Below are 25,667 nucleotides of genomic sequence, written 5' to 3' on the forward strand. Positions count from 1 at the left end.
GTTATGCATAACTAAAGCATTAACTGCTTTGATTTGCAACCTAATAATGACTCAATATGTCACCAATTCATAAAACATTTAATGAAAAACTGAGTGTATACTTCCCTTAGAATACCATGTCATTTTAGTTTTTTTCTTGATGCCAGCAAATAGTATCTACAAAATACACCATACATTGACAATATTATGATGATAAAGCCTAAGTCTTAACCTTGCTATCTATACTCCCACTGGGCCAAACTGATATCCTTTCTCACCTCCAAATCAATGTTGTTTCTCAAGAACACATTACCCAGTGGGAAAATCTGGCTGATTCTGAGCTACAGTAAGGTCAATGGGACTCTGTAGGTAAAGATTGCAGGATTAGATCCATTAGTTTTAATTTTGCCAATCAAGCTTGATGAATAGTGTAATAAAGTTGATTTACTTAGTAGGACTGACTCCACCTCAGAGAACTCAATCAGTACAAACCTTTCTTATTAACCAAAGATCTTGGCTTTGATTTTGAGTCCTAAGGTTACTTATTAGTTCAATAGCACTATCTTCTTTGTATTTCAGAGTACTTGGCACTTATAGTGACAGAGAGAAGGTTTCTTGAAAATATTTGATGCAACACGCTATGCTGATTTTAAAATACCACAGAAAGCTCATGAAGTATTCACTTAAATTCAATTAAAATAATTCATTTTATGTCTGAGTGATGATGCAACTCTTAAATACATATAGTTAATTACTGACACAGAAATAAATTTCTTCAAAGAAAAAACATTTACTATACATCAAAGACATGCTTTTATAATGTCTGAAGTGCTGCAGCATATGCGCTTATACTATAACAGCAACATTCACCAAAATATTGTAGCTATGTAAACATATGTAGTTCTCTTTCTACTTTCTAAAATCTATGTGACTTAGTGAGTCAATCAGATTATTTACAATCTTGTTTGCGCACCTTATCTTTTAAAAACCAAAAGAGAGAGAGAGAGAGAGAGAGAGACTAGAATGCCTCCTGTTTATACTCCTATACTTGTAATTCAGTGGAGAAATCAGGGGGGAAATAGATTTTACATTCAATAGTCATAAATACTCTGCAAAGTAATTTGTATTTTAATTTACATGAGTTGCCAACATTATACAGAAACCTATCTGCAGAGCTCCAAATAGAACGAAGGAATCCTGCAACTACTAAACTATATTACCTCTTACATATTTAACCATTAATCATCAGACTCCTTGTTTCTATTATAATGATTGTCCTGTTACTGCACAACTGAGTCCCCAAAAATCTATTTTTTTCCATTTATAACAATACTTGACATTCCTGGAAAATGTTCCTGTGAGCACAATATGAAAATTCTCCTAATTTACAATTAATCTCAATTTAAAATAGTCATAGCTAGCCTATATATGACAGGCTATCACCTGTCTGATTACTGTATCTCACTACATCACAACTGGTTTGACATTCTGCTTAAATAAAGACTGCATCCAATGTGAGAATAAGCTTGTCATAAAAATAAATTTACTGTCAGTCTCAAGAGTACTTGTGATCACAGTTAGGATGTCTTTGGATTGCAAAATGTAACAATGGAGAACCATCACAAACGCAGCAGCTTTTCCACTTAATCTTCACACTGGTAATATACTATAACTATTATACAAGCTTGGGACTGCTGAATAGTTTTCTGTAAATATGCCCCTTTCGAACAGTGATGGCTTTCTTAGTCATTTTTCAATAACACCGTGACAGGAGTTGCAAAGTTATAATATGTAAGCATACCCATTATCTAAACCTGATGGCAAAAATGCAGGTGGCTGGTCTACACTAATGTTCCCAATATTACTAGCACAAGCAGAGCTATACAGGTGCTAGTAGAACATCAGGAGAATCTGGAACAAAAACATAGCACTGGGGGAGTCTCAGACCATGCTGATTCTGAGCTGGGACTCCTTGGATGGAAAAATTCATTCCTTTCTCAACTGTTAAAACTTTAGTCTCTGAGTTCCCATGAAGTCATGTTTTCACTGGTTATTCAGTTATGTGAAGGTATGGCTATACTTTGAGCTGGAGCTCCGTATCAAAAAGACACTCATTGAGCTAGTACATACACGCACACCCCACAATTTGAGCAGCAGAGGATGCTAGTCACTTGGAGTCTGATCCTGTCCAACATGTTAGGTACATACTTGGGGTGGCTAGTCCTTCCTTTTGTTCCTGCTGCCACAGAGCTAGCACAGGTATGTATCCACAAGCTGGAAATTACATCTCTGGCTCAAAATACAGACATTCTCACAATCTCTCTGGGTGTGTCTAGACTACAGGGTTTTGTCGACAAAAGTTGGCTTTTGTCAACAAAACTATACCTCCGTCTACACTACCTCCACGTTCTGTTGACAGATGACAGAAGGCGGCACTTTTGTCAACAGCGGTAAACCTCACTTTATGAAGAATAATGCCTTTTTTCGAAAGTACTCTTTTGAAAAAAGGCGCTATTGCATGCAAACTGTGCTTTTTCAAAAGAGAGCATCAAGATTCTCGTTTGAAAAAGTGGCTTACATTGTCGACAATACTGATTGTAGTCTAGACGCTCTTTTTCGACAGAGGCTTTGTTGACAGTATCTGTCGACAAAGCTTCTGTTGAAAAAGGCATGCAGTCTAGATGTAGCCTCTCAGTGCAAGACAAGACTAGAAATACAAGTGCGAACCCCTCTTTCCCTCCCCCCCCAAAAAACCTAGTACATTGTTTATTCACCATGAAAAACAAAAAGGGACAAACACATTTTTCTTTCTTTGTCAATTGCTTGTAAGAGGAGAAAAACTAATTGAGTTGCAGCATTAAATTAGTAATGAAAGAGGTGCCGGGGAAGGAGCAAGTAGGTTCCAGGGATCAAGTAATTTTTTTGATTCTAATAATTGACACAGCAAGCTTAGAGGTGCCGAGGCTTAGGTCTGGCACAAATTAATCACTGTCATGAAGAAAAGAAATCATTTTGATCAATGATGTAGAGTGGAAAATAAAGTTAAAAAAATTGTCCAATAAGTTCTTAAATGAAAAAAAAAGTTGATTGCTTATTTATGCAAGCTTGACTTGCACTAGTTTTGCCGCTAAAACTGTAAGCATAACTGCAGGGATCATATCTTTGTAAGTGTAACAAGATGGTTGTATAGATATTTGTTAGTTAATTAAGAGATTTTGTTGCTAGTATGGGTAGTCCACTTGCTAAGAAAGCATTAGTCACATTCAGGTGTGCTGCTGAGGTGTGCTGCCTACTTTGACCACCACACTGGCCACAGAGGAAATGAAATTCCAATTTTCCCGTGGCTTTTCCTGTTCACCTGGAGAGCAATAGAATTTAAAGTTGTGGAGAGAGATGTCACTGCGGGACACTGTGGGGCACCTTCCAGAGTCCAAGAATACCTATTTTCAAAGTGCTGTGTTTGCACTACCTTAAAGTCAATCATGCAAGATCAAATTTAGTGGTTACTCCTCATGAAAGTAGGAGTACAGAAATTGACTCACTGCCCTTTAAGTTGATGGAATGGACTTGGTGGTCTGGATTCACTGTTTAGTAAAATCTATCTAATGTGGGTAAGTTCAACCTAAACTCCCAATGTAGACCAGGTCATAGAGAGGTTAACTGACTTGTCCATGGCCAGGGACAGGGGAGAAGAGCACATCTTAACTTCACAGGGCCACAGTACCTCCATTTGAAAGAGGTTATGACATCAGCAGTCGCATGAGATACAATTGCCCTCTCAGATTTTTTTTAAACTGATGCCACCAGCCATTGTGTGAATATTACCCTTAAGCTTTACATAATTAACTTTCATTATCAACAAATATTGAGAAAATAATTAAGAAATTCAATGACACTGATGCTTTAAAGGTAAAGGTTTAAAAAAAATCTTCCTGGGACAGAGAAACACTTTGGCAACACCAGTACAAATGCTTTCAGGACTAATAAACATGCACTGGGCTCCGGATGAATAACGAGAAAGAAAAATGTCTGAAGGCTGAGTTCCAGCTCCACCCACCCATTGGCATAGTCCCCAAGCACTCATTTCCCTACACCAGCAACCAGCACACAAAATAAGTGTCTGCATGTTTATAGTGAGGAATCAGGCTGAATATGATTATCTTCCTTCACTGCATGGGAAAAGGGGGAACCTGCGGCTACTCTATGTTTGATTTGGGGGGGTATATACTTGGGCAGCTAGCCCAATCTACTGCCTGTGCTGCACTTCTATTTTTAGCCTACAAGCTAGAACCACACAAGCTCAGGATCCTGCCTTTCATGTCAGATACAGATGTATTTTGAGTGTCTGCCTACATTATGGAGAAAGAATGTCTGCTGTGTGCCTATGCTTATCACATGGCTTCCTGACCACTGGCTCTGCTGTTGAAGGGTGTTTCCCACGCTTTGCCATCACTAGAATTAACATGGATGACATCGTCTCACTGTCCAGTTCTACACACTGATATCAGAAAGTTTGATATCAGTATGTCTGATATACTATGAAAAAATGGATTTACCTCATCTGCAGTTTGCTATTGAATAAATCTTCTGAATAATGAAGAAATAAATCCAACAAGAATACAAAAACCTAATCTATTTAGCTGACTTGTAATCTCTCTATCCAAGTCAGAGTGCTATTAACACATACCAGCCTTCACTAATTAAGATATTTTTGTACAGATGGGTTGTGTCTCTTCATACCTTCACAGAATTTAGCCCTGTATTTTTCCTATTATTTCTGAAAGTCTTAGCAGGGAGAATGAATAAAATCTAACTAACAATATCATAATGATAATCTTTCCAGGTCAGTTTCTTCCTGAGCAACTCTTATTTATAGATTTATAGATTTTCAGGATAGAAGGGACCATTATGCTCATCTAGTCAGACCTGCAGCATAATATCATAGAATTTTACAAAGCAAGTCCAGTGCAACTCACTTCTGCTTCAGCTCAACCAGAAATTATCTATTAGAGAGATATTCAGTTTTGATTTCAAAATTTCAAGTGGTGAAAAATTGGCCACATCCCTATATAACTTCTTCAAACGGTCAGTTTTGTTTCTGTTAAGAATTTGCACCTTATTTGCAATCTGATTTTGTCCGACTTCAAATTTCAGATGTTGGATCTTGTCACATCTTTATTAAATATAAAAAAAAAATCTAAACCACGGGTCTCAAACTCCTAATCTGTGGGCCAGTCTTAGCCAAAGTGATTCTACAATCTGGCACAGGATTCCTGGCAGGTCCTGTCCATTATTGGCCCCAAAGTCCTGCCTCTTCCCAGTATTGCCCCATCCCTCTTCCGCCCAGTATACTCCATTTCCCCTGCAGCTCCTGCCACTGCAGAGACTATGGGAAGGCGTGATTGCTGCTACCACATGGTACCAGCTGCACCTGAAGATTCCCAAAGGCGCACGCTCTGAAGACAGGGTGTCATGGTGGAAAGAGTGGGATGATGATGGGGAGGGGTGGGTCTTGGAGGCTGGTAACCAACAGTCCCCTCATATGTCAGCCCACCGGGAGTCCTGGTCTGGATTGCACAATCACTGCATCCAGGACTGGCAGTGCAGACTGGGAGTTGCAGACCCCTGATCTAAGCCATTGACAAGTCCCTTTTTAACCTTATTTTTTAACTAAACATATCTTGTTCTTAAATCTCTCACTGTACAACAGGTTTTCCAAACCTCAAAACATTCTTGCAGATCTCTTTTGAACTCTCTCCAATTGTTCAGCTTCCTTTATGACATATAGATGCCAGAAATTGACACAGCATTCCAGGAATGATCTCATTATTACCAGAAGCGGAAGCAATGCCATCACCATTATGTCTCTTCAGCATATATCTATTATATCCAAGGACCATATTTGCCCTTTTAGAAACCACACTGAAATGAGAGTTCATGCTGACTTGTATAGTTGGTTGGAAAGTATGCTGTTTTGTCAAAATGAAATATTTCACAGATACATATTTACATCAGTTTTCACAAAGCACACTCTCCACCATAATCCTGATACAAAAGAAATTCTACAGCTTGGCATTTATGGAAGTAGGTATGGATCTGCTCCAGCCAATTTTCAGTAATATGTGATAACAAAAAAAACCCACAGGTAGAAATGAGGCAGAGCAGTTTCCCCCATCCCAACTGCACTCACTGCAAAAACACTCAAAAGGCTTCTTTTGATTCTAATGTGGCAGGAAAACAAATTCTGAAAACTTCTGCAAAATAGAACTGTCATCTCTATTCCACTCTATTCAACTGGTTATGACCACCAAGTTCTTCTGAGAATCACTGCTCTGCAGGATGCAGACCACCAACCAGCATGTGTGCCCTTAATTATATTTTTCTAGACATATGGCAGTGCACTTGGCTATATTAAAACGCATGATTCTGTATAAAGAGTGGATCCTCCTTTACATTCAGGCAAAGAAGCTTTGAGACACATAATTCTACAAAGAGGAAGATTGATATTACAATGTTTCTCTTTTATTTTCAAGCTGGAAGTACAGCCTGTCTCTGACTTATGAACCGGTTACAGACCAAGCAATTGGTCGTAACTCAGTTTGTTCGTAAGTTGGACCCCATTGAGTTACACGCGACCGCGCTGTTCGTAAGTGCGGATCACATTCGTAACTCGGGGTCCGCCATTTACGACACTTTTGGTCATAACTGCGAACGGTCGTAAGTCGACCGTTCACAACTAAGGGACCGGCTGTACTTGCTTGCACTGAGTTGGGAAGTCTTCAATCTGATGGCCATCATATTCTACTGCCTACAATAGAATACCAATTTTTCACATGGCATAACATGTTTGAGGAAAATCAGAAACCAGAGACTCTCACCTCCTTGCTTCTTGAGTTTCTTCTAGGAATGCAAAAGAGTAGTCAATTAATCACAGACTATTCACTTTCCCCCTCACTTTGCTGCTTCTGTATAAAAATTCTATCGACTACTTGATTAGTAAAATAACCTCATTTTAACATCCCTAGTTCCTCCACTGATTTTTCACTAAATGGCTTTAGATGGTCATTTGTTTTCTTTCAAGGTTATACAACACAGCCTAAATCTCTATCTTTCCTGGAGACCTTGATCCCATTTCTTATCTCCTGTCCACAATCACCCTTTTGTTTTTTCTCCCATACCTGGCTCAATACATTTTTCATGCATTGAATAATTTTCTTGAATCAATTTGTTAACCACCTTTTCGCCGCCTCATGATTCCTCGGAGAAGTCATTTTTTTCATTGCTGCCTATGAAAAACGAGTTCAAATTATTTAAAAACTAATTGAACAGATCATCTGCAGGTATTTATGCTGTGTGAGATCAGTATTATAGCTTTTTATACTCCTCCTCTTCCTCTCCTGTCTCCTTTTGTCATTTTATGAGACTCATTTCTTGTCTCTGCATTTTAACAATAAATTCTTTGCAGGGGGAGCCATAGCTACCTGTTTCTATCAAGTGCCTAACACAGTTGGGGTGTTTAAAAATAATAAATTGAGACATTACAGGAAACAATATGAAAAACAGAGCTGGGTGAATACTTGATTTTTTTGATTTGCTGTCACACTTTTTTTTTTTTTTTTTTTTTTTTTTAAAGAAAACCAGGACACTGAATCCAACATAGTAAACAAATTCAACTAATCAATTTCAGGTTAAGTGACACATGTTTTTTTCCATGTGAAATGGATTTTTTTCTAGGCAGCAGCAGAAGACTCCCATATAAACTAAGCAGTGTAGACAGAGCACTCACTCACGAAGTGAGAGACCCGAGTCTAATTCCCCAACTAACTGATCTTGAAAAAAGGAAAATGTGGATCACCCACATTCTAGGGTTCTGCCATGCTATAAAGTCTTCAATTTATTCCCTTGATGTAATCCCTGTTCATTGTCATTATGAATGGACACCATGAATGATAAACAGTCATTATGAATGGTGAATTTGTGTCAATCCCAAAAACACTTTTTTGGGGTGAAAAAAAACCTATTTGTCAATTGTGTAAAATTCATTAGCAATAGTACAACACCCCAAATTACATTTATTAGTGAATAAACTACAGTAAACCATAGTCATTTGTGGTGGATGAGTTCCTAGCACCACCACAAATGGGGAAATGTGTGAATACTTGGGGAGGTGGGTCCGGTAGCCATGATGAGCTCCCACAGTGAGTCTCCCACAGTTTCTGAACTCAGCACAGTAGTGGGGAACCGAAGTGAATACACTGCTGAGGTGAGGAGCCGTGGGGTGAACTCTGCACAGCCGCAGTGAGCGTGTGTGTGTGTGTGGGGGGGGGGGTGCTTGATCTCTGCTGCCATCCAGCAACAGGCTCCCCCTGAGGCCACGTCTCCCCCCCCCCCCAGGCTGGGGGATGGGATGCAATGGAGGGGACAAGAGAGAATGGCAAAATCTTGAATAGTGATCCCGTGAATCATGAAGGTCTCCTGCATCAATCTGAAAAATTTCACCCTCATAAAGAAGTCATTTTTCTACATTCTGCATTTTAATGAACATGGAACTGTGAAATTTTAACACATTATTTCTGTTCGAAGAAAAATTAAAGTAAGTTTAAACCTCACCTGCTGATAATTATTTTTGAGCATTTAGAGGAGTGTTTCTCAACCTGTTTACCATTGTGGGCCACATATGAAGTTTTCTGTATGTAACATGGGCCACGTCTATACAATATATATACTATTTATATTGCCCTGAAGATGTCACGGGGCCACAGCTATATGCTGATTGGTCCTCAAATGGTCCGTTGGCTGTGGGTTGAGAACCACTAATCTGGAGTATAAAAAGCCAGGCTCCATCCTATCCTTTCAGTTATTTTACCATGGTAAGTATAAACTGCACATACAATATGATAGAACTTTAGACATTTAAAAAAAGTTATTTTGATTTTGTAAGGTACAAGTAAAGACTTTTCTACATGGCATGGCAATACACACTAGAAGGGTGTAAAATGTAGAGTGCTCCAAAATATTTTGCTCTAATTGCTTCGTATAGACCCTGCTGATATGCCCTAAAATGTTTCTAGAAAGGATCAACACAGTATTGTTTCTGTTGGAACTACACTGATGTGCACTAGGTTTCTTTTAGAACATGCCAGCAGGGTCTAATGCAGGGGCGGGAAACCTAAGGCCTGGGGGATGGATGCAGCCCCTGGCTTGTCTGGATCCAGCGCTGCAGGCCCAGGGCTCTACCCCAGCATTGGTGCTCCAGCCGGCCACCCTCCCTCGCGGGGCTGGAGCACACAAAATCTACTTGGCTGGGTCCCCCTAAGGGTAAGAGGGGGAATGTGGGGAGCGTTTTTCTCCTTCTCAGTCAGGGGCCACATCAGTGAGGGGTTTGTTTTTGTTGTTGTGTCTCACTTGTGAGCAGACCTCAAACTGATTTTTTCTGTAAGCCTGGGGCTCCTGACCCAGAAAAGGTACCCCACCCCTAATGGGACAGTTACAGCACAACACTTCACAGGGCTCTCTATCCCTCTGGTACTCATTGCTGCATTATATAGACAAGCCTAAATTAAATTTTACACAACAACCTGTTGACATTCTTTGGGGGAAATAAGGGCAGATATGAAAGCAAGAAGTAATCCCATGATCTAATAAACAGGCAGACGTGATGGCTTTTATATTCACTGTGGTGTAACTCTGTAAGACACCGTTATCAACAATGATTGGAGTCTCAAGACAGTTCCAGTAATGAAAATGTCTAGAATACTTAACAGTTACATAATCACAGAAAATGAATAGCTTGTTAAATCTCTTTTGTTCCCCTCTTCAGGAGTGAAAGACTGTTTCAAATGCCTTATACTGAATGTTTGGGGATGTAAGCTGATGGTTAACAGAATGGGAAATTGTGTCCATCTGATAGACATAAGAAGAACCTCAAACTGTGAAATGTAACATCTTCCACCTGTGACCTGATAGAGAAATCAGAGTTTGAATTATTAAGTTAATGCAGTGCCATCTCCAAATTGACAGTATTGAGAACAAAAGCTCTCTATTTAAATACATACAATGCCAGCTCTTCTTCGCACTGCTCTCGATCCTGTGGAAAAGCATCCTAATGATAAGATGGTACTTAATTCTCCTAATCAATGTGTTGCTTCAAGATGAATGCTGATGATACTGGTGGGTTTGATCATATCCAACTGGAAAAGAATTGAATGCACCAGTGCATTAGATACAAGCCCTGCCAACTGCCATTAGGTAATAACTTTCAGTTACTGCTAACTTGGGCTGAATTCAAACCAAAAATTTAAGGACAAATTCTCTCTGGCTGTTACACTAGCATGTGGTAGTGATGGAGGGCTTAAGACTCCTCCACCCCCTGTTGTGGGCCACTTAGGGTTTAGGCAGAATTCCAGGCCCTGTGCTTAGCAAAGTGAAAGGATTGTTTCTTCCCTAATTCTCTTCGGCACAGCGATCTCAAGAGGGCAAGGGGGAAACAGGGCTATGATTCTCCTTTGTACGCCAACCTGCAATGCTGGCAGGGAAAGTGAAGTTCACAGAACTAGTGCACTAGCAGGAGCCCAGAAATTGTGAGACCAGAAGCTCCGGGAGTCAAACTGAAGTCATGAAGCACTTTGCCTCCCAGTGTTCCACAGAGCTATGCAGTTTTAAACCTTACACTCCTATTGGATGTGTCCAATGGAAACCATAGATGTGAACAGTTTATTCCATTATAATTCCCATCACCATTTATTATCCTTTTCTACCTCAGATCAGGACTTAAACCTCAGCACCATTTTTTCTGTCTACTGTACCTCACTGCATCTCACTTTTCCTGGTCATTCATTATCAAACTCAGTTCACTCTAGAACTAATTATAAAAATCCCACTGAAGAGCACTATGGCATTTGTTTTATTTCTCTATCTTTAATTCCCATACAGGAATTAAGTAACTTTTAATGAGCATATTACACTAATTGCTCAGTTCCTTCCTGAATATTTGAAAGACGACTTTTCCTCCTTTTTCCAGTCTATGTGCTAAAAAAAGACAGAAAAACATCTGAAATTCATTTATAGATAATGTGAGAAATGTCAAGTTCATTTGTGGACATTTTTCAAACTGTCTATTCTTTGAAATACCTTTTTGAAGTAAATGGAGAGGAACTTCAAATAGGGTAATTTTTGCAGTTTTGTAGCACTGAATAGAATTTTTTGTTGTGAATTATAATTTGTGTCTGACTGAGTTCATAAGAACATACACATGTTTCTGTTTAAAAAAAAAGGTTTTAAAATCTGTTTCCTAAATATACCTAGGTCTTATCAGGCCTAAATTAAAGCAAAACTGAAATAAACCCAGTTTAAACCTAAATAAGACATTCTTCATATCCTTTTCCATTAACTGTATTGATTTTTCAAAAATTAAGTCAAGTTGGTACACACCATTCCCTTAACTCTGTAGATTTCCTCAACATAGGACAAACATAATATGCAGTAGAAATTGAATCCTCCTATGACTGTGACCACAATGTGAGAGGTTTACCCTGGTTCTTCACTCGAATATTCATAGTGCCCAACAAAGTGTTTTGCTTCATGGCTTTTTCATGAAGGTAACTCAGTGATCTCCTAAGGAATTACCAAAGTTCTCTTCTTACTACACAGTGCCAAAACACAGAGAAAAATCTACTATTTATCAAGCACCAGCACCATAACCCTCTCCTTTAAAAAGGTATTTATATGCCAGTTCATTCCAGTGTCAAATAATTGGCTGTACGGTATAAGCATTGTGCTACCAACTATACTGTGTAACAAATAGACAGCGACGCCGGCTTGAGAATCCTCCACTGTATTGTTTGTTCTGGTTTGTCATAGTGGCTTCTGAACACACACATTACATGCACACACTTTTTTCCCTCATTCAAGTCTAGGACCCAATGTCACTATTGCGATTACGAGTGTGGTGGGGCAATTGCCCCACACTGGCCAGAAGGAATTAAAGCAGGCAGGAGGAAGCCTGTGAACAGCCCTGGCCAGTCAGGGAGAGGCTGTTTAGTAGCCAGTAAGGGTGTGCCTTCCTGGGGGATCCCTATATATAAAGAGCTGCCCAGAAGGGAGAATCAGTTAGGTCCTGACCAGAGAAGGTGCAGGACCAGTTCCCAGAGAAGCACTTTGGGAGAGCAGCGCTTGGGAAGACTCAGAGAGGCTAGAGAGGTAGGCTCCAGCCTGATACCTTCCCGGCTGCTGGCCTTGCTTCAAAGGCCAGTCAGGTGCAAAGGGTCACAGGGGAAGTGGCCCAGGAAACAGGAGGCAGTAGAGGGGAGCAGAGGAGGACAGGACAAGGCTGATGCCAGAAGGTCTCTAGGTCAGGACCCAGATTAGTGGTCAAGCCTGGTACCTTCCTTTCCTCCTTGCACTGTGTCTAACCACCATCTATGCATGGCCTGGAACGACTGTGGCTTGTCCCTGAAGCGAGGGACTAGATAAAGGCTGCAGCTGGCCACTGTGGCAGGCACTAGGTGAACGACAGCTGATAACTTCCAGAAGGGGGATGAAAGACCACTGTAGTGGGCTCTGCCAGAGGGCATGTCCTGAAGAGAATGCTGCGGTCTTGGAGCAATGCTGGTCCAGAGTCCAAATGTGGACAAAATGGAGTGACAGGTGAGACACCAGCCAGTAAGAGGTGCCCTGCTGATAACAGAGCTAATTCCCAGTACTGCCAGCAGGAGATGCCACATCGGTGAGTCAACCCATGACAATGACAAACCAAGGAAAAAATGCACATTAAAATTACAGGGTGCTGTTAGGGTTACCAGATGGTTTCAAAAAAATACTGGACACATTTGATCTCAGGTGGGGAGGGGGGCAGACAGGAGAGGAGCGGGGCTGTCTGGGAGGAGGTTGCGGGGAACGGGGCTGTCTGGGTGAGATCGGGCGGGGGTGGAGTGGGGGAGAACCAACTGGCAGGAAGCAAGGATGGTCGGGAGTGGGTTAGCGGGAGCGGGGCTGGCTAGGGGGAAACCAGCCGGTGGGGAATGGGGCTGGCTGGGAGAGGGTCGGGGGGAGTGGGGCTGGCTGGAGGAGATCGTGGGGGGGGTAGAACTAGCTGGCGGGAAGCAGGGCTGGCCAAGAAGGGGTTGAGGGGAGTGGAACTAGCCGGGAGGGGATCAGGGAGAGCAGGGCTGGCTGGGAGGGGGGAACCTGGGGAGCTGCCCGTCCCACGCACAGTCCCAGCAGGGTTCATGGGTAAGTCCAGCCCGGGGATTCCATCCCGCCAGCCCTGCCCCCCTCCTCCCTACTGTATAGTTGCATACTGCCTGGCCTGTAGTCATGCTCACACAGCATGAGCATGTCTACCAGCCAGTTAGTACTCAACTACGTACCGATACTCATGATAATAATAAAACATACTTAATAGAAAATACCGGACAGTTATATGTCCGGTATTTTCTCAATTTGTTTCCCAGACAGAAAGCTCAAATACCGGACTGTCAGGTTCAAAACTCGACATCTGGCAACCCTAGGTGCTATAGTTATTGCTGGGCTACATGAGGCAATGTAATTGGTAATTCCAGCTGCAAAACTAGAGCCAGTACACCAGGTAATATATTGTTCAGCTTTCCACATGCTAATTTACTTAGGAAGGAGGCTAGGTAGCTCTTATTTCACAAAGTCAGACCTGCACGACAAAGGCAATAAACACTTGTATGGGAAATGTTGACCTTGAGCTACTTGTCTACATCAACAGCAATCTGAGGTGAAATTTAAAAGATAATAAATCCACTTAACAAAAAGCAAACTATGGAATCTGTTTCTTCCTCACGCAGGCACAACTGAGGAACATGATATAACATATCACTTGGTCAAAGGACATTGTATTTTCATAATATATCAGCTGATTTTTCCTTTTCTTGTAATATCTCTTCCATCCTTATTGAAATTGACAACTTTTGGGAAGGCAAGTTTTGGAATCAGGAGAACAATGTAAAATGGATGGTCCTGACTGTTTGACTGTTCTCAAAAAAAAACAAAAAAACCAACCCACACCATTGATTGTCATGACTTTAAACATGATTACAGGCAGTCCCCGGGTTACGTACAAGATAGGGACTATAGGTTTGTTCTTAAGTTCAATTTGTATGTAAGTCAGAACTGGCTCCAGATTCAGCTGCTGCCACTGAAACTGACCAGGGGCTGACTATAGGAAGCCGGAGGCAGAGTTGCTCTGTCCCCAGCTTCCTGGAATCAGCCTGATCAGTTTCAACAGCTGCTGAATCTGGAGCCTGGGACAGAACAGCTGGGGCGCTGCCCGGTAGGTTCCCACAGGACCAACCCGGCAGCACCCCAGCTGCTCTACCCGAGGTGTCCCGCAACAAAAGCCTGGTCTGCTGGGGGGGGGGGGGGCGCACTAGCTGTGCCCCCTCCCCCCCCAGCAGACCAGGGAGACCCGAGCAAAGCCGCACTGGCGGAGGGACCCCGACGCCCGTGTGGCTTTGTTCCTTTGCCCCCGAGCAGCAGACCCCCCCCCCCCCCAGCAGACCAGGGGGACAGGAGCAAAGCCGCCCAGGCAGTGGGAGTCCCGCTGCCTGGGCGGCTTTGCTCCCGGGCAAACGAGCTAAGCTGCCCAGGTGGTGGCTTTGCTCGGGTGTCCCTGGTCTGCTGGGGGGGTCCAGCGGCTTTGCTGGACCCCCCCCCCAGCAAACCAGGAGGACAGGAGCAAAGCCGCCCAGGCGGCGGGGGTCCCGCTGCCTGGGCGGCTTTGCTCCCGGGCAAATGAGCAAAGCCGCCCAGGCGGCGGCTTTGCTCAGGTGTCCCTGGTCTGCTGGGGGGGAGGGGTCCTGCGGCTTTGCTGGACCCCCCCCAGCAGACCAGGGAGATCAGGAGAAGCTTTTCTCACCCCTGAGGACACGGGCGCCAACCCGCTGCCCGTGAGCTCCGGGGCGAGAAAAGCCCCGTTCGTAAGTGCGGATCCGACATAAGTTGGATCCACGTAAGTCGGGATCTGCCTGTACTTACAAGAGATAGGTGCTAGAACATACAGAGTGCCTGAAGAATATGTAGGAAGGGGAAAGACAAAGGAAAATTTCCCTCTCCCTCATGCTGAGTGGATTGCTACAACGAGAGCCCCTGAGCTCTCCTGACATAAGGAATGTCCTCTGTGTATTTGCATGGTCATAACAAGCTAAGCGATTTGGAAGCCAACGCATCAACCTACTGATTCTCTGATGAATTCTGATCCAATTCTGGTACTGACAGCAGCAAACTTCTATAGCAGGAACTCCAATGAAGGGCTTATTTTCTAGGGCTATGTTTCTAGCAAACCAGCCTACTCCACTCATAGATGTACTAATCAGTCACTATACCTTTGAATACTTCGGTTGCATACACTGCTGGTTTCCCACCTGGAATTGGAATAAGAATATCTTCCCTTGCCAACCACACAACTATGATATTCTCCAAAATATGGAAGCTCTGAAACAATAGAGAAACTTTTGTGTAGAATTGCTGCTGAAGCCCTTCCCCCCCCCCAATTCCAAGCCCTACTTCCCACCAAGTTGTTGGGCAATTTTTAAAAAGCAGAAACCCCACTACATTTCAAAAGCAGAAGCCCCACTGTTGGAACCAGAGCAAGCAGGGACTATTTCAGTCTCACACTGTTTCTCTACTGTGCCTCTGCCTTCCCTGCCCCCCACGGAGATAGTGCTGGAGTGAACCGGTTTTTAAGTTGATTCCCCCCAGCACTGGCTCCTGCTCCTCCCCCTTACTGCCTCTCTCTGATAGAGGAATCATGGTGGGGGGAAGCAACAAGTCAAGTCACTACTCGACTATCCAATACACGTATGCTTATCGGACAGAAGACTAGTCGCTTACATCCCTACTGAGGCTGCAATGCAGAAGCAGACACTTGCTTCACAGTTCTAGAACAGCAATGGTGACTAAGGGCAGATGATGGAGCTCAACAGAAAGGGCTCTTTGAGTAGCTGCTGTCACTAATGGCCACAACACTACCAGCTGCTGCCTCACCACATCACAGCCTGAGTTTCCTGTGCTGCACTCTAGGAACTTTGTGGACTTGTCTGGATGGCCTATGTGATCAGTGGTTGGAGCGGGTAACTTTGCCCTATATAGTACCTCATATTAATTCCCTATCGCTAGGCACCTCCACCCTCCTCCCCTGGTACCAAGGATGCAGAAAATGTGGAATGAAAAGAAGTGGGGGCTGGGTACATACAGTAGGGGGTTCTGTCTTGTACATAGTTTGACTATTTGCACTTGTTCATTCACCCTTTTTATTTGTTGTTTTTGGTTTTAGATGCTGTTGTGGTACTGGCAGCAGGCCTGCCTAACAATGAGTTAATGTTGTACTTTTCTAATACATGTTTATAAATAAAGCTTTGTTATTTTATGAAGAAAGTTAACTGCTATCATTATACCACATCAACCCATGTGCAGTGAAAGGAAAACATGATCAGGAACAACTGGGGATTTGTAAGTAAACACTATTTCTCAGTAAAGTTAGCTACACAGACTGGCTACGTCTACATTGGCCCCTTTTCCGGAAGGGGCATGCTAATTTTTCAGATCGTAATAGGGAAATCCGCGGGGGATTTAAATATCCCCCGCGGCATTTAAATAAAAATGTCCGCCGCTTTTTTCCGGCTTTTAGAAAAGCCGGAAAAGAGCGTCTACACTGGCCCCGATCTGGCCCGATCCTCCGGAAAAAAGCCCTTTTCCGGAGGATCTCTTATTCCTACTTCGAAGGATTATGACTTCAAAGTAGGAATAAGAGATCCTCCAGAAAAGGGCTTTTTTCCGGAGGATCGGGCCGGATCGGGGCCAGTGTAGACGCTCTTTTCTGGCTTTTCTAAAAGCCGGAAAAAATTAAATGCCGCGGGGGATATTTAAATCCCCCGCGGATTTCCCTATTACGATCTGAAAAATTAGCATGCCCCTTCCGGAAAAAGGGCCAATGTAGACGAGCCCACTGACACTTCAATCACTATCTTGCATTATTCCTCCTGTAAATCAGCCTCTTTCCTCTCCCCATCAGTTGAGAGGCCAGAACATTCACAAGTATATTTCATGGTAATCAACCCCATGTCCCTCTTCCAAGCTTTGATATCCCTCACAAGCAATGAGTGCCTTTCCCCCCACTCCAAGCACATTCACACTGGTGCTATTCCCCTTCTTCCATTAACCCACACCAGTCCATAGTGTGATCTTTTTCATATTGCTGGCAGTACACTGACCAAAATGATGTCTTGGTAGCATGTGTTTGTGGGCTGCTAAGCCTTTCAGAAATGTGCAAGGAAGACAGTTTTACCACAACCAAAGGTCCAGAGCAGCCACATTTTGAGAGGAAGCCAGGAAGACTAGGATTTAGTTAGTTGGACTCACATCTGTGCGCTGGTTTGTGGATGCCAGAAGGCCAGGTTCAAGCCCAGGATAGAAAACTCTTACCCTAGAGTTGTGTTCTCTAATCCAGAGTTTTCTCACTAGTTTGAGACTTGCACTGCAGTTTAGACACACTCAAATATAAGATTATGACAATAGAACCCAATACGCACTATTGGACACTGCTAAATCAACTAAGTGCTTTTAATTTAATTAATGGAGATTGCCTATCTCCTAGAACTGGAAGGGAGCTTGAAAAGTCATTGAATCTAGTCCCCTGCCTTCACAGTAGGACTAAGTACCATCCCTGACAAATTTTTGCCCCCAAATGGCCTCTGCAAGGATTGAACTCACAACCCTGGGTTTAGCAGGCTAATGCTCAAACCACTGAGCTATCCATCCCCCCAGGGCATTTTAATTTATAATGCACTGGGCCATTATTTTAAGATACTGTCTGGTACTTGGATTTGATTCTTTAAGGAGAAAGACTCCTAAACTGAGGGATTCTTATAAAGATTCACAAGCATACCCATTTTTAATTACACAAAAATGCTCAGTTTGAAAACCCTAGTAGATAGTTGCCCCATTATATGAGCAGCAAAACATTGACTAAATCACATTTAAATATCATAGTTTGGTTTTTCAGGATTTGACTTTGGTTGGATTTTTCAAGTATATATAACTGTCAAATAGGAGCACCTGACATGCTGTTAAAGATCTAAAATAAAAGTTTCAGCTCTTTCAATACCTCTCAGCAGTCTAGGTGCTCTTACTTGAATCACAGTCTGAAGAAGGCCAGCCACATCAACACTGGTAAATTTTAGACAATTTCAAAAGCCATGAAAAGAAGAAGATGCGGTGTCACAAAACACGGCCAAATCCTAGTAAGTGGGCGTGGCCAGCATGGTAAACACGAGGTACATAAGCAAAATAGCCCATCTCATCTAAATATCTACCTTTGCCTTTGTTATCAAGAACTTCACAACCAAATAGCACTGGGGTATTATCTGACATGTGTCTGTGTGTGCGCACACACAAACACACACTTACCATAAGTAAATGTCAAGTAAATTCTTCATGCCAGTCAACAAGGAATGAATGTGCCCATCCTTCACCACAGGAGGATGCCATATGGTGCTCATTCACAATATACAGCAGAGAGTTGTAAGACATTTAAAGTAGCCATTTAACATGGGGAGCAATTCCAATAGCTGCTTAGCTCAGGAAGCCACAGAGGCACCATCCGCTGTTCAGCTCATCTGCAGCAACCAAAAAGGAAATCAACACAATTTGTCAAGGAATGTGTACCCTCATGACAATTTCTATGAGCCATCTAGTTAAAATATGATTAACTAACAAATCTGCCCACTGTCTGTGAGCTCTTTCTGCATCACAAGACAAGTCTGCATGATAAAATCCCAGCTTATGCTTCACATAAAACAAGACTGCCACAAAACTGCTAAACAACAAAGCTGTAACTACACTGCAGGTTTTATGAACTGTACTGCTGTGTGCTTACTTGACAGCATCAGTGCTGCCACTGTTTTAAATTATGCAATAGCACATTCAATCCTAATAAACACAGAAATGCTAGGGACCTAGTTTGTCATTACAATGTCATATGCCATACTTTGCCCTATAAAATACAATATAGGTATATAATAGATACCTAGTAATTTTCAGATTAAGCATTCCAAACATTGCTCTTTTCATAGTTGTATTCTTCTGCTGCATGGATGGTTTAGAACAAATTTTACCTCAAATTATTCCTTCATATCGAAGTTTGATGTATTTTATACAAAAAACCTCTTTATGTATCCACTCTTGCTTTATGTCTGGGCTTGTGCTGTGCATAAATTCTTCATTATATACTTTCAAAAATGAGGATTCCGATCCTTTGACAAATGCAAACCTGAAAGGGAAATCCTATCAAAGTAAAACTATGCCCCCTGTAAGGTTACTTACTTTAAAATATAATCTAGAGAAATGTAGTTAGGGTAATGATTCATACCATAATTACAACATTTCTGCTTCAATTAAGTCTACAGTTATTCAGACTTTCTTTATGGAGGCATTAAAAAGGAGCTATAAATAGAATATGCAAAAATAAGGGGTTTGCACAGCTCCAAAAGAACCATACAATACAGTCTAGTAATTAAACAATATATTTTGTACTTTTCCTACTCTAAAACCAATGATTGAGTTATCAAATGAAGCCAAAAAATTGGGTGAACTTTTTCCATTATTTCATGAACATAAAATAATCACAAACCTATTATTAGATCTGAAGATAATTTGACTACTTCCATGAGCAGTAAACTATGATCAGCAAAATACACATTAGTCCAAACAAAGTGAGAGGTGGAAATGAAACACTGGCTCTTCGCTCAACCAAAGCTTTAAAGGCTATTTGTTCTTTTTTTTCTGAAAAGCCTCCTCACTTCACTTCAATCTTGACCAATTACAGTACTCAAAAATATTCTGTATTTTTAAATTCCAACATTTATTTCATAGACCCACACTAAATTATCGGAAGACACTACAATTCTTCTTTGACAGCATGACATCTGGATTTAGACATGAGAATGTTCAGCATTACAATTCAGACTTTTAAAGTATCAATAAATGATTGAAGTTGAGTAACAGACTGAAATGGCTATCACCATGGTTACTACATTTGTGTAATACTCAGTGCTTTTCCTTTTTGATGATATTAAAATATAGTTACAGAAATTCAAAATGTAACCCCCTCTATAGTATATTATATATTATCACAAAGATGTTTCATTTTAGTAAATCATCTGCCTTTGAAACTCTGGTTATAGCTCACCTTCTATCACTTTCTCAGGAAGATGTAAAACATACTGTGACGTTCATGTTTAGAAGATCCTTCTCCATCCTCACATTTTGATTTAAATTTAAGATACACTGCTGGCTGGATATAACATTGCACTGTTCCTCACAGGTTCCCAGACAGCATTATAAAACTTTAAAAAGTTAATTGCCTGCAAAGGTTTGCAAATTTACTTATTTTAACATGACAAATAAAGTTCAGATCAAAACTGGATAACTCACAACAGAAGAAAGACCAGATAAGTATTGAGAGATTGAAGATATTGGTTCATCATTTATCGTATACTTAATAAATAATATGATCAGCTTTGAGACATTAAAGGTAGACTAGAATAGCAAGAATTTCAGAGGCATTAAACCTTTCATGCTTTTAAACTTAATTTCTAGCTTAAGGCAGCATGCCATCTTAAAAACTATATACAAAGGCAGAAACAAAGTAAATTAATGCTGACGTTCATATTGACGTGTACTAAATAACTACTACGCAAAAAAAGACAAAACTTGCTTCATAAATGCAAAGCACACACAGAGCAGTACGTAATGACTATGTGGCAAATCATGAATCTGCCCTGCTGCTCCCTGTAGTGGCTGTCGACAGAGCTGCATCTGAGCAAGAAGCATTTCCTCTGCACAGGAAAGAGCAAAAGGGTAACACAACTGGATTCAGTGCTGAGCGCAGGGCCAGTCTGAGCCATTTTGGGCAGCCTGGGCCAGGCTGCGCCTGGCCACGCTGTGCAGGGCCCAATGGCCATTGGGGGAAGGGCGCAGCTGGCCGGCGCCACGGGGATGGGGGGGCCGGCGCTGCAGGAGCTGGGCGCACGGCGCCTGATGGCAGCTATAAGGGGCGCCTCGTGCCCCTGACAGCTGCCATCTGGTGCCCCCCATAGGTTCACCCACCCCTTAGTCCGGCCCTGGCTGAGCATTGCAGGCTCCTCACCCCACTGATAGTTTCCTCTATCTTGCCTCTCCACATTGGGCTAAAATTTGTCAAAAGAGGCGCTGTTATTCCTAGTTATCCCCCTGGTTTATAATTCCTTTGCTGGGAATACAAAGAAGCTAAAATTATGTCCATGACTTGGTGTTTCTCCCCAAGAAAATATATGCTTTTTCACACTTTAATTGTTACTTATATCAGAAACTATTTTCTCATGACCCAGTTGCAGAACATTGTTCATGCTTATGCTTAACATAATTTGACTAGAGTGTGGGCTCCAGGGTGGGGCTGAGGATGAGAGCTTTGTTGTGTGGGAGGAGCTCCAGCTTTGTGGGAGGTCAGAGCTGTGACAGGAGAGGCTTATCTTGGGTGGCTTCTGGTCAGCAGTGCAGTGGGGGGTGCTAAAATAGGCTTCTTGTCTCTCCTGGCACTGCAGGCCATTCTGTGCCCCAGAAGCAGCTGGCAGCAGGTTCCCAGCCAATGGGAGTGAAGAGCTAGTGCTCAGGGAAAGGGCAGTGGACTGAGCCCTGTGTGATCTCTCCCCCACCTATGAGCCAGGCCAGTTGCAGGTCATTTCTGGGGCACAGAGCAGTTTGAGGTGCCAGGATAGGCAGGCAGCCTGCCTTAGTACACCTACTGGTCACCTGATCCCCCTGCAGCAACAAGACCCAGTGCCTGACATTCCATGACCAAGTACTGGGTTGCAACCTGCAATGTGAACACCATTGACTTATATTACAGATTATTAGAGACCTCAACTGATATCAGGGCAAATGGTCACTGTGCAAACTCACGAGAGACAACTCAGACAGAATTCAGTCTATTCTATGCAGACATGTCAGGAATAATGTGGGAGAAGACAATTACTATTATTGCCATTTTACAGATGGAAAATTAAGACAGAGGAAGATTAAGAACATAATAAAGGGAGAGTAGGTAATAAAGGGAGTCTGCAATAAAGTTAGGATTTGAACACAGATACCTGGACGTATGAACATACACACAAATACCTGCTGTGTGACACAAAACACTTTTGGACACATTTTCTATCGAAGTTAATGGAAGTTATGCGTAAATTCCCTAAACTATTTTGAAATCTAAACTATGACCTATTAAATACTTAACACAAGCCAGGTCATTTTGTGATCTTACGTGAAAATTTAATATTTAATTCAATAACATAGTGTTTTGAGTGGAAGTGGTAAAGGGAAAAGTCTGTTTTGTTAACAAGTACTCAAAGCTAACAGAAAGTGACCAGAAAAGATTTCTAGAAGCAGAATGAGAAAGAAAGCAGATGGGAAACGGAATGTGAGTATGTGAGGTTCAAATTTCAGCAACTGGGCTAAGCAAAATACTCAGGGTGGAAAGCCTTGGCTGGAAGGTAAAAGTTCCTCTCAGACCTTTCCTTTCTGCAGATGTTGAGTACTTCCGTGAGATGCACAATAACTACCTCAACTGGGGAAAGGCATCTCAACTGGCTAAGTAGGACATCTAAGGATATCTTCTGGGTCCTGCAGAGTCTAGGGACAGACACAGGGAGGGAAAGCTGTGGATCTCATAGCTTGGAGAAGAACTGAGTTGAGCCAGACTCAAAAAGTAAAAAATCTTTCACTAGGACCCTAGGTCTCTAGTCAGCTAGCCTCCCCTTGAACCTGCAATTTGGACAGAGAATAAATATTATCTCGCATACTAAAAGTTTATCTAGAGTAACATCTAACAATTTTCACATTAATGACTAAGATTCACTTACAGTACACAAATTTTAACTGTAATCAGAAAATTCTCCAATTTCCAGGAGAAAAAATAAATATTATGATTTTGATCTTACACTGAAAAAGTGGCAGCTAGAATAAGAGATAACTTTTTAATTAACATTTTATTTGAAAAATGCAATATGAAATTTTCACTTAATTTAAGACTATTATTTTATGTGATTAGCAATGAATGCTGCTATCTGAATGAAATGTGAAATGCTTGACTCTTAAGTCATGCATTGTTCTACAAACTCAGCCAAGAATTATAGAACTACATTATATTATCACTTGTATATTCTTTTCTCTCTCTTTCTTTCCTCTTTTGTTCAACAGATAAGAAAAGTAGAATTTAGTTTGCTATTTGAGGTCTGAATTCTCAGTCTTGGATGGTAGCAAATCCTAATTATTTTGCACTTTTTTCTGATGTAAAGTTTTCTGACAGAACCGATCAGTAGCGAAAATGTTGTATGAAAAAGAAATGGCTGAAGGGAGATAACAATGGAGGTGAAATCCTGGATTCATGAAATCAATGTCACAACTCCCATCTCACCTTATGTACATTTGAGTTCTAGAAAAGGAACAAAGGAATGTCAATGCATAAGCACAGTTCAGGTTTGGAAAGGAAAGAGGGAACCATTTTGAGAGGCAGAAAAGTTATCAAACCACTTGTCTGATGCATTAATCATTTTGAGGAAGTGGTGTCAGAGCAATGGTTGCCAGAAGCCATCTTAGTAGGCTTGGCAGCTGCTGCAACTAGACCTAGGACAAAGATAAGGGAAAGACATAGTAGGAATAAGAGCCCAGCATAGCGATATTATCACAGTAGGAACAAGCTAGAATGCAGATAATTCTTAAACTGGAAAAGCTTCACAGGTAAGAAAAAAATTTAAAAAGTCTTCAGCCAGCAAGGAGGGGGAAAAGACAGAGAAAAAGTAAATGGATTTTTTTAAAAATACTTCAAACAGCAATGATAGATGTGTGAAGAACAGGTACTGAAAAGAAAATGCAGGAAGAGATGCACCAAGGTAGAGTGAAAGGAACGGAAAAGGGAATAGAACAAAACCTAAGGAGAGACGAGTATTATGTTTTTTCAAAAGTATTTTAAGAAGTTGCTCAAATCTTATATAAGCACACCACTGTTTGGTTGTACCTACATCTGGATATGCGCATAATGCAATTCCTTTAGCACGAGAGATTTTTCTTACTGAGTAAAATATTGCACATGGGTACATATGGCTTACAACAGAGGCAGCATCACATTCCATCTTTCCTTTTTAATGGAAACCACTATGTAGTTGTGTTTTGTGTGTTTCACACATAGTGTAACTGTATTTTAAATGTAAATTCCTATAGGAAGGAGGAGCTGCTGTAGAGCATCATGGGCAGGGCAGAGGAATTTCCAGTGACCTTCGCAGATCAAGGGCATCAGTAGAATGAGTACCTTGTTCCTACTGAAAACTTGGGGTTCAAAATTACTCCAATTATGATTATCATGAGATTAAATATGCTGAAATCATACAAATAGTAAAGGCATAATTATGTAAATGATGGGACTGGGAAACAATAGAAACATTTGGAGAGTCTGATCAAATTCATGAGATAATTACTTCTCTGTATCATGGTGGTTGGGTAAACCATCATGATACAGTTTAGCGCAAAGGTGAGTCTTTAAACTCCAAAGGCTTATTTCCACAAAGTGCAGCATTTGCTATCTGAAAAAAGTTTCATGAGGGTTTAGCAATTCAATGCAAAAAGGGTAATTATTTTGCCAGGATATTTGTAATTTTGGTGCAAAGTAAATGCTATAAGAGTGTGAATATAGACAAGCTATTTCAAGGCTAATTTCAGCCGAATTTCTATTGCTGTATGCAAACATAAGCGCCTGACATATTTCTGTGTTGGTTAATAAGACTTCACAAATGCCAACCTTGTCGGACCTTACAGAGCTAAACAGCCAGTGCGTATTTGTGTTTAACTCAAGTAACATCTGCTGACATTCTGGTGTTCAGGTCATTTGCAAGCTTGTTTGTAGAGGGACTTTGTGAAGAAAAAGCTTACTATATCTCCTTTACCAATTGCCTGTTTTTAAAACCCCAGATGCCAACACTGCTAGTCCTCATAACAAATGTTCTTTTCTGTAAAACAATTAAAAGATGTTGGAGGGTTTTCACACTGTAAGAATTTTAATTGGGTTAGCCACCAAAATGTCACAACAAGAGAAATGTCTTCTTGTGCATGTTAATAATTTCACAGTGCTTTTCATCTTCAAAGCTCTTTACAAGTATTAAGCACCCATCCCTGAAGACCTTACGCACAATTTCCACTGCCCTTAATAGGAAATTTGCAAGAGGAAACCTTATGTGAGGACTTCAGCACTTGGCTCTAACTCATTACCGTACATGTCTTATCCATGTTAGGAAGGTAAGTATTATCCCCAGATGAGATGGAACACAGGAAGCAGAAAATAACTGGTCAAGTCATGCCTGCTCTTTTCAAAAGCATGGTACTACTCTCTCTCTTTTTTGATTATTGAGTATTTCAGAACCAAACATGACTACTGTTTATTTTGCCTCAATCATATACACATGCTTTCCAATTGCCTATTCATCTCTAAGCCAAAGAACAAGCTGGCTGAAACTGTGAGGATTTACACCATAATGCCCAGCTTCAAATCGGATACCCTTGATTCAAGTAACCAGGAATATAAAAACTCATTTGTTAAGATATAGTAGCCCAATGTCTGTGACTCTGTAACGCTGAAATGCTGG

General features: G+C 41.5%; 1 protein-coding gene across 5 annotated transcripts in view; it reads right to left on the reverse strand.

Moving 5' to 3' along the window:
- The window catches only part of PRR16 (proline rich 16), a 234,536-nt gene that overhangs the window by 61,737 nt on the left and 147,132 nt on the right, over positions 1 to 25,667 (reverse strand). The window contains exons 3-6 of one of the 5 annotated variants that reach the window (XM_075931957.1): positions 20,189 to 20,363; positions 19,028 to 19,270; positions 18,409 to 18,617; positions 2,751 to 10,169 (exon numbers count right to left, since the gene is read on the reverse strand). The exons of 2 other annotated variants lie outside the window; for them this stretch is intronic. The gene's annotated coding sequence lies outside the window, so the exon portion shown is untranslated. Of the gene's footprint in view, positions 1 to 2,750; positions 10,170 to 18,408; positions 18,618 to 19,027; positions 19,271 to 20,188; positions 20,364 to 25,667 lie in introns of those variants that run through there. 2 more of the 5 variants (XM_025187639.2, XM_006128884.4) reach the window with 2 other exon arrangements.

The sequence above is a fragment of the Pelodiscus sinensis genome, chromosome 6, assembly GCF_049634645.1.
Source record: "Pelodiscus sinensis isolate JC-2024 chromosome 6, ASM4963464v1, whole genome shotgun sequence".
In the NCBI taxonomy this organism is placed as follows: Eukaryota; Metazoa; Chordata; order Testudines; family Trionychidae; genus Pelodiscus; species Pelodiscus sinensis.